Consider the following 11,024-nt stretch of genomic DNA (forward strand, 5'->3'; position numbering starts at 1 on the left):
ATGTTCTGTTAATTTTGTCGAGCAGTGTAGCTAGCAGAGCTTCTATACTAATTTACCATTCGATGAACCAACACTACAGTACTTAGTACACCAAACTAATTATAACCTCCAGCCTTTATTTCAATGTTTACTGACTTCGCTTGATGTCGAGTATCACCGATCCATTTTCTAAACAGACAAGGTATTGTCTGTGCTCTGATTCAACAAGGGCAGACATGGTATTTCTGTGCCAGAGATGGCTATTCATAGGTGCGCCCCACACACTCGTGCTCAGCTAATTATATAATATGAAGTGTGTTTAATCCTTTAACTCTCGTGCAGCTCTAATCTTGCGACCTAGGCAAGTGCTTCGGTAACTACGCCCTTATACGTTTCCCTATTAAATACCAGATTGAAGTCAGACAAAACCCTGATATAATGACATATTCAAATACCTACTGCAGAATTTCGAAGGGAATTCATCGCGTAAATTCCCTGATTACTGCGATTACTGCGCCTTAAATTAAATGACTATAACTATTCCAAACTAAAAAGTTTACTAAAACAAAAACCCTCATAGACTACATTAATGAAACATTAAAAAATAAAACACAACATAGAAGGCCCACCATTAATATCAGGAGATTCATCCGTTCATAGTTAGTCACGTTCTTCCCAACCACCAAGTGTCGGACACTACTACAAACATGCTCGTAGGCCTTCGAGGAAACATTAATAAGATTGTGAATGCAAGATGCATCGATGGAGGGAGTTCACAGATTTCCAGCTCGGAATGATAAGAAGGTGCCAGAGAAGAAATTGGTCTGTAAGTGACTTTTCAAAGTCAGTGAGTACAAGCATCAGTACAATGCCACAAGACGCTGTATGGTATGGGTTGCCACAGTCTTGCAGCCGTCCACAAGCCACTAATCACCCGAATAATGCTAGATGCCGTTTAGCTTGGTGTAAGGTCCCCTGCACCGTAGACCAGTGGAAAACTGTTCTTTGGCGTGAAGAGTTGCGGTAGCCCTCATTGATAATCTCAAAGAACCTCACCTTTCACCCTCTCCGAGATATGATTAAGGACCGAGAGAGTTGCTGAGGGTCCAACGGAGACCATTCAGCAACTTGACACTGAAAAATTTTGTTTCATAGATTTGTTGTGGATTTTAGTATCGGATTCTTATTGGACTGATCTTGATTGAACAACTCTAGAAATCCTAAAATATTCAAATGTAAAATTTCGAAAATCTGTCCGCTAGAGAGAGCTGCATTCATGTTTTAAAATATGTAGGGTTATTTTAAAAAACAAGCAAACCTCCGAAGTAAAAAATTATTTTTATATCGGGGGCCTTAGACAATAGAATTTGAAGCTAATAGACGTTAAAAAGGTTAAAGTAACATGGAAAACCCGTTGAAATACTGTCTACCAATGAATCTCTTAAATTTACAAATAAAATCTGTTGAGTTTTTACTATTCTTTTGTAAAAGTGCCAAATACCTAAGATTCTTTTTATAATCGATATATAGCACATTCATAAATTCACTACACCCCTGTGTATATCAGTAATCATGGATGTCCTCTGTTTCCAACCCTTGAAGATATACAGCAACATAGACTCCATACAGAGAAATAGTTTCTGTCACTCACTTCAAATTCCAAATGCGAAAAGTTTGTAATGGCTCGCATTTTTCCTTAGAAAGAGAGGAGAAAAAGCTGAAAGAATGAAAAATGCAGTAGAAAGAAAACAGACTGACTGAACAAGAAGTAAAAAAAAGAAACGACAGACTACAATACAAAACATGACTGGAAAATTTTCTGTACCTACAAAACAGCGACGGTTAGAGTTATGACTATTCTGGCTTCGAGTGACTTGGCTATATCAGTGATGGAAGAGCGCAGATCAAGCAAGATTTTCTAAACAAACTGGAGATTTCGCTTTTGTGGACTGAAGTCGTCATGTAAGATGTCTTCCTGGAGCCAGGTAGGACATCCCGGTGAATATTTAAACCACCTTAATGTCAATTAACAAAAAGAAGCTCTTATTTCGAAGTGATCACCCCTCCACACAAAATCATTGGCATCGTATTCAATACCATCATAGTGCATTGGTTGCGATGGAGGCTCGACTTCTTTTGAAATATCTATTTATGGCTAAAACTGTTTTTATTTACAATTAAAATTAATATATTGGTGCACATCCACAGTAAGTATTTATAAAAAAGATAACCTCCTGTAAGCCTGAGTACAATAGATTGGGATTTAAGATTAAATGGTGGAGTCATTTGATTTGAAGGCCACCTTTTATGAGACTGCTTTTATGAGACTTATGTATAGGAGAATTGCCAGCAGGACATCTCGTGTCAATGTCCTTGAACTATTGTGTGTTCTTTTATAGACCCTCTCAAATTCTTGGAAAGAGCCACATAGGTATCTCTAGATTGTTTTCTTAATGGCATGCAGTCTGTTAAAAGAGTTCTACCATATTCCAGGAAAAAGTATTCGTGATCTTCTCGGCGGAGGGTTGACTCATGAATTTTTTGGGAGGTGGTCACCCATGGCATTTCCATTGCATATACTCCTCTTTTGTTTCCGGATTCCACTGATCAATCCAAGTTTCATCACCAGTTACAGTCCATGAATGGAAACCCTTGTGGATTTGCATCGTGGGTGTGTAAATTTTCCTCACAGATCTCAGTCCTACACTGTATCTGAAGAGATGTGAGCACTGTTGGCACCCAGAGAAGTGGCCTTTGACATGGCTACGTGTTTGCAGAAAATAGTTAGTACTGCCCCCTCAGAAATCATCGTCATAATCACCATTCAAATCCCATCAATGGCGCAAGGAAATTTTATCGGCTTTTCTCACTAGGTGGGGTTTTTTTTTTAATGAAAACCCCAAACACGAGAAGTATTAGAAACTGTAGTACTTAGTACCGTGCATGGGTTGGAGGTTGAGAAGATGAAAGATGTTTGTCGACATTAGACTTGAATTTCTGTAGGTTGAGTTAGTCGGTCTCAGGAGTGAATAGCAAGATCCCTCCCCCATGGAAACTAGGGTTTTTAGTGCAGCAAAATCTACGAGAGAACACATGCAGTTTATGGGCATACTACATATGGGCAGATGAGTTAGTTCTCAGGCGACCCTAATAGACACTTTTTGTCCCAAACGGCGGACAACTTCAATGAATTTTCGACCCCATTCAAATTTCTTAGAACGAAATTTTATGTTATTCAGAAGAGGCATCACCACCATACACTGCTTTCATGCATTCCTGAATATCTTTCGGTCCCTTCCCTCCCTTTGTCAAAATTTGATGGTAGTTCGATGCTCCAATTTCGGGACGTCCATGATTTCCTTTGGAGTTGGCAACTTTAAATCTCTTCTGTTCTTTCTTGCTTCACTGTATTGAGCTGGACCTGCGCGTATAAGATACAAATTATTATTGATAATATTATCATTATATTGTTATTATTGTAATTATTATCATTATTATTATTGTAATCTTTGTTCTGCGCTTTGCAGTAGTTTCTCAAGATACAGAATAAGAATGGGAGGTTTATACTGTCATATATGGCCTATTGTCCAAAAAATTTATCTTTGTTGATTTTCGTTTATTGTTTGCAGTATTTTAAATAGCATCTACAGAAGGTTGATAGTAGTAGTTCTTTCCTTATTTATATTGTCTTAACTTGAACACCACTTTATTTTGCCTATTAGACAAAATTTCATTTTGTTGCGCCTTTCTCTGCAATTGTTAGTTGGTCGACGGCATGCTTGACAAGTGTTCAATGCAAAAGACTTCTCATTTCATCCATTAACTCCAAATGTTTGTATAGTTCTGCCTTCAATTTATTTAAGCTATTGATCTACACTACAACAAATGGAAATTTGTTCCAACTATCAACCACCCGTTGGCTAAAAGAAAATTTCCGCACATCTATTCTAACAATTGTCTTTCCTCAATTTGAATTTATGTCCTCTCAGGTGAATAATCTGAGAAAGAGGAAGAATCCCATTAACATCGAGCTTGCTCAACCCATTCAAGGCCTTATATACCTCAATCAGATCGCCTCACAGGTGCCTAGTCTCCAGATGCTACAATTTGCAGAACTTAAGCCTCTCTTGGTAAGAGCACCCCTTCGTTCCCCTCACCAATCTCGTTGCCCTTCTCTGTGTTCAGCAGCTCTACATCCTTCTTGAAATGAGGCCTCCAGACCTGTATACAGTACTCAAGGTGTGGCCTGACCATTGCCTTATACAAGAGGATAATCACCTCCTTATCCCTGCTAGCAAAATTCCTGTATATCATTGACAAGACACCATGAGCTACTCTTGCAGCCCGTCTGCACTGCTCAGAAAACTTCATATTTGATTGCACAATTACCCCCAGGTCCTTTTCATTCTCCACATACAGAATCTAGCGATATAAATCCTATGTGTGAAATGGAGTGGTCGGTATATATATAACGACCACTCCATTTAATAAGAGTGGTAGGTGTAGTAATAAATTGGACACTTAGTGTATGATATGGTTATGACGTCTTACAGGGCTCACCTGAAGGCAAAAGTGTCAGGAGTTAATTTATCTTCTGGCATTATGGAATACTATGTCAAGCGTTGGAAACTGCTGGCTTGGTTATTCTATTTCATCCGGCTTCATGTCTGTGTGAAGAACCCCCGAACAAACAGTACTCGCCTCCCCCCTCTCAGAACGTTTACAGAAACTCCTCCAACGAAGCACGTCTGGGATCGATACAAGCTATTAAAGACGACACATATTCTTAAGCAACTTATAAGCAGTTTCCTTCTCATTGAAAATTTGCATACGTGCAAATTCCTGAGCACTTGCATTATTACACTGTAATTGCTTTTCCCCTTAACTTGATATTAGCAGGGTAGAAATTTATCCTTTAACACTAGAGGCGCCGATATTAGCTTACTGTGTTTAAAACGCCTTTTCAAATCATTACGATATTTCCCTTCGAAGTTGAGATTAATAATTAAAATCATCACTCGGCAATGAATTTTGCATTACTAAGGTATGGCATCAAATATGTGCCTTCTCCTAAGCTGCAATTTGTAAGCAAATGTCTCGAATTCATCGTGATAATTGATGAATATTTCAGAGCCGAGATGTATTAAATATGGTTATCACTTCTCCAGAACGTATCTCAAACTACAACTGATCGAAAGAATAAATAAATAATTTATTTGGGACTCTTTAAACAAAAGTAAGATAAGAATCCAAGGATTCTTATTTTAACTAATTGTGTGGTCCTCGTGGATCTTCTATTTTCTCAAGACTGGATTTAATTGGCTTCACCTAGACTGACCGCTAATAAGACGCATCTGATTGGATTTACCCGATTTGATTTTACAGGCTCAGACTTACCTCGTAGGACCACCGACTATTTTCGGATTCATCTGGTTCCATGTATCGAATGGACTTACCTAAATGGACCTTCCCAGATTTGTGCATCTTATTCGAACTTTCTTTTTCTCTCATGGCTCATAGTAATAATTTGGATTGATAGGGCGTCTGGGGTAATCTGGAAGCGATCTTCTTCGTGGATCGTGGACTTAAACTGTTCTATGAAGGGTTTAATGTGACCTCTAGATTTTTTGGAAACCTTTTAGAGGGCAGAAATTGCTGGTCACTAAAATTGGGCCTCCAGTGGTGTGGGATTGCAAGCACCCATTGGTATTGCGATCACATGATAGTGACGTGTTTGTTCTGCGCCCCCTTAAGGTGACACTGGTTTGTTGTACTTTTTTTTTACCTTTTCAAACTAAATATTTTTATTCAAAACTACGTCCATCTTTTGTGCGCTGTACAATCATGAACAGTGCTCAACATTCATTCAAAATTCCTCGGGCGCATTCATTGATTAGAAACAAAATTAACGCATTTATTACCTCATCTAAAAGCAAAGAGGGGTATCGAAGGAAGGAGAGAATAAATAAGCCGATATATAATCCCAAAGAACACCAACAGCAACGTAAATGATGTTGTTAGGGTTACGCTAAGAGTAATAACCTTCGATTGTAGTCATTGATCACGCCAACCGCTGCTTACAGCAAAGTTAATGGAGGATGAAAGGTAACAGAGCATCACTGTAATAAATTTGTGGCTTATCGCTCAACGACAAACTTATATTAACTGGAATAAATTCTTGGCCCGCCTTCTATCCCAACAACTTCGATAGTAAAGGCATTGCTAAGACGATAAAGCCTGCCCTTTTAAAAAAAACGCCAATGACTGCTTGAATGACTCGAAATCCTTCAGAGGAAGCACAGAGAACATTTCAAAGATAAATTCAATTTATCCTAATTAATTAATACCCTAAGCTTTGTCCGACCAAAGCTCACGAATTACTGCAGTCAATTAAGTTTAATTAAAATCCGAGAAATTAATTGTCATACAAACGACAGGAATTACAGCCGGGTAAGGTTTTTACTCCTTATATTATGATCGACAGAGCTGCTTTCTAATCAAGTGGCCATGATAAATTTGCATAGGTAGTGTATTTATGAGTGCGTACACTCTTATTGTCTTTGCTCATCTATTGGTTGTTCCTAGCTTCACTGCCAAACCTACAGAACTATTTGTTATTACTATAATTCAACAAAACCCACAAGTGAAACTCAAACAGGGCTTAAGGGGAACCAGACGTTCCCCAAATGTATCCGATTTTTAGAATGCCCCTGAAAACTAACTCTTAATTAAAATATATTAAGTACGAAACAAAACATTTGTTTCGTGCTTAATATATTTTAATTATTAACAGAATAATTATTGTATGAAATATAAAGTAAAATAAAACAAAACAGCACAAAAATTATTAGAATTGAAAAAGTATTTTTTTCTTTGACAAACTGTCAGTTATTATTTGAAAGATTTTCTCTATGATTCTAAGATCGATCCGTTATACTTCCAGGGAAGACTGTAATTGTCTTAACTTTTCTGTTCAACCGAAGTTTCTGAAAACAAAATTCATTTAGACACACGACACTTTCAATTTGGTTGAGTCCAGCGACAGCCTTTCAGCTGTTTGACTTAGAAAAGTCTGCAAACAACTTTAACTTGACAATGTACATAAGTTAACCAATGACAAAACTAATTTAAGTACTTAACGCTGAAGGTTTTATCTTAATAAAATCTTGGACGTTCCATACGGAAAAGCTCGAGCGCTATCAAAAAAGGAAATATTATTAAAAGTCCCCCCCCCCTGAATTTCCAGTTTATTTTTCTATTTATAAAATGAAAAATATGTTGCTTACAGATTCCTCACCTCCATAATACTTGTAGCTCCTTATTAATTCAATAATAAGGGTGTTGATTAATCATGAGCACCTTCTTCAAGAGACCGAAGATGCGAAAATTGAAAGATGACAGATCAGAACTGTGGGGCGAGTGTTTCAGCACCCCCATGTAAAATACAGTATACAGTTTCTCGTTGATTGACTCTAATGACTACAAAATCATTGGGATAATAAACTTCCGAATGAATTATGCTAATTTTTTCAGGATTTCTATTAAAATCCATCAGTACTAACCTAATTTTATAAGAGCATTAAAAACAAATTAATTTAAAAGTGGTTGCATTTTTACATCCTCGTTTTAATTGATGTGACTCACATTTTGAGAGATAAATATTATTAACTGTATACTAAATAATTTAATACTTTATTTATAAGAATTCGTTTTATCACCTTCAATGGGAGAACTGCAGAAGAAAAAGCCAGCATCTACTGCGAAAAATTACCAAAAAAGTTTAAAATATTTGTAGATCTGTAAATATTGAACTTCAATAATTAATTTAATCTTTAAAAAATCAAATAAAAAATTAAAACTCATTGGTTCAGCTTTCCTGATCGAATGAGTTTTAAAGGATCCTATGAGGCGCTAAAGACCAAAAAGGATTCAGCACGAGCCAATTGATTTGAAAGACGTCATACTTACAACTAGATACAGAACATAACTGGGAATCCTTATAATCTACATCTTTCGTCCAAGTTTGAATGGCCAAAGATGATCTCTCAAGATACTAATTCTTTAACAAAAATCCATTTTCTTCCGAATTACTGGTGTCCTAATACCGTTGAAGGGTAGTGTACACGTTGACTTTATTTATTTTTTTTTTTAACGGCGTATCGAATTTAACGTACTAATGGAGTAAAGTCTTTTAAAGGGTGCTTCAAAAAAGGGGTTGTATCTGAAAGAAACACAAAAGAAGACACCACATTTATTTAATACACCACACTGCTTTTGAAAAGGAAGAGACTGTGGAGGTAGCGTAATCCAAGATAATTTAGCTGCACTTTAAGAAAGGCCAAAAACTCCATTAAAAAGGCAAGTGCAAGGAAACTCCAAGAAAATTCAAAGATGGGATTGGAATCACTTCCTCCGATATCACATTGGAATGACAGAGCATGGGAAAAGTGAAGGACCCTAGAAATAGGCAGATAGCTGTCTGGCTTAAGAGCCATTACGGAAAGAAAATCGAACAATAATCTTGTGTTTGGAGAGTGGCTTTCTGATTGTTTCATAGGCCGGTAGTTTGTGGTTCGAAAGTACGAGAATTATCTAGAAAAAAACGACAGATCTTAAAATGAAAGCCACGTGTTTTGTGGTTAAGATCTAAGGTCTAAAGGAAAATCTTTGTATGAGGAAATAAAATGGCATTGCACTGTTGCTTTTAGTGCCAATAATGGTTCTGTACCAATTGAATTCATCATGGGTTTGGTTAGCATATCAGAAATGTAGGTTTTATTTATAACTCTAACATCAATTGTTTAAAGTACCACATCGTGGATTATTTACTCGCCATTTCGTTTTTTAGGTTTTCGTATAACAGGTGTAGTAGGGTTTCGGGAACATCGGCGACTAAGGCCATATTTCTCAGTGTATACTGTATGTAAATTGCATGGGTTCTGAGGTCGATTTTCTGTTTGCTGGACGAAAAACCCTAATTTCCTGGAGAAAAACCATGCTTCCTTCTCCTGAGACCGATTAACTCAGTCAAGTTGTGAAAAAGGCCCATAAAAATTCATCACTTCATCGACTGGACTCGAACTTAGATCTTTTCCACCATTTATTAAAGAAATATGTCTCGTCTAGCTCTATTCTGCTGGCCCTTGATTCTTTGATGGGTATTTATACTCATATTAGTGATTCTGTCTAGAACTAAGATCTTGTTTAGTCATTCTGTTTCCAAGCAATGTGAAAGATCTATGGAAGATGCTACAACAATACAACCTCTAGAATAGATCATTCTCTCCATCCAAGGTCTAATATCTTCATACGTCTCTCATGTTCTGACCATGAAATCTCCTTCTCAGTTCTGTAAGCGATTTTTGTTTGGATGAGGCTGACTGTTCTGATTATTCTTTATGGGATAGCAAACTAAAATCAAATCCCACATCACAATTATAATACCGTATTTGAAACTAATTTTTCCTTTCTGGCTTTGATATGTCTTGCCAACCAAAATTATATCCCAGTTAACCAATTCACGTAATCTAAGAGAAGATAAAAGTGACTTTTAAAAGGATCAATATCCCTTGGTAAGTAGCAATATCCCTTTCGATAAATTAACTAATCCACTTTGCAAACGGTTTTTGAAAAATTAATTGTATAAACCAAAACATTCGAAATCTTCTGTCAGGAAAAAATACGTCAAGATGTTGGAGAAAAGTGCATCGGAATGTCCGCAGATTAAACAACACATGCTGGTGTCCCTTATATTTTGCATTTGGGAAATTAGAGACAGAACTGTCTTTTGAGCCTTTTTCACAACGTGGCCGAGTTAGCTGGTCTCAGGTGAGGGTACCAGGATTTTTACTCCCGGAAACTCGGATTTTTCGTCCAGCAAACAAAAAATCGATCTCAGAACACAAGCAATTTACAGCCAATATGTACGAAGCAATATGGCCTTAGCAGCTAATGCTCCTAAGATGTATCATCTGCTGATGTTGCTTTTACATCAACTGTAAAAAAAGTAACTTCACTTTCATTCTAAAATTTTTCATAAAAATGTTATTGTATATTAAGCATTTTGCGCATATTTTGCCTGTTTTATAAAAAAATATTATTCGTTGTCTAATGACAAGTACAGCCTACAAAATAAGGCAGGACATACGAAGCTCTCAATGCATCTAAGAGATAAGCGTTCCCTTTTTGCCACCGTATGATAGATATTATGGAAATTTTAATTTTTATGTTGCAAGATTTTAAGTTGGCTTTAAATGGACGCACTTAGCCAAAAATCATTTCACTACGAGTAAGATCTTTTTAAATAGTTTCTAATTTTTAGTTTTCGACTTCATTTTAAATTTTTCTATGAGAATTGAACCAAATAAATGTAGAGATGAGTCACTTTAAAAAGAAGTTTGCTGTTGAATATTATTATTGTCTGGTTTTCAATTTATTTTCCATGTTCTACTATTTTCTGTTGATCCAGCTATCTTCTAATTCGATTGCAACTGTTCTTTTACTTTTTTTCCCTAGTTTATTTCCAAAATTTTCCTAAATTTCATGAGTGCTGAACAACTAAATCCGGCAATTTTTATTTTTATTTCTTCCATTTCTTTTTATTTTATTTCTTCCAGTTATGCGTATTTATAATGATAAGCATAATTGAGGGTTCAAAATCGATTACTTCGATTATAATAAATTATTCGATTATTTTGATTATAGCAAATCATTCGATTATTTCAAATGATTAATTCGATTATGGAAAATCATTCTATTATTTCGATTATATTCATATCATTCGAATGATTCATTCGATTATGGAAAACCAGAGTTTTTCAATATAAATAAATATAATTTAAATTATCTTTGATTCTTTGGATTATATTTAACCGAAATAATAATTGTTATAATCGAAATAATCAATTTCGATTATTGCAAATCATTCGATTATTTCCATTATATCGAATGATTAATTCGATTATGGAGAATAATTCGATTATTTCGATTATATTTAGTTGAAATAATGCTCGTTATAATCGAAGTAATCGATTTCAATTATTTCG

Source organism: Mastigoproctus giganteus, chromosome 8, assembly GCF_048544385.1.
Source record: "Mastigoproctus giganteus isolate SK-2022 chromosome 8, ASM4854438v1, whole genome shotgun sequence".
In the NCBI taxonomy this organism is placed as follows: domain Eukaryota; kingdom Metazoa; phylum Arthropoda; class Arachnida; order Uropygi; family Thelyphonidae; genus Mastigoproctus; species Mastigoproctus giganteus.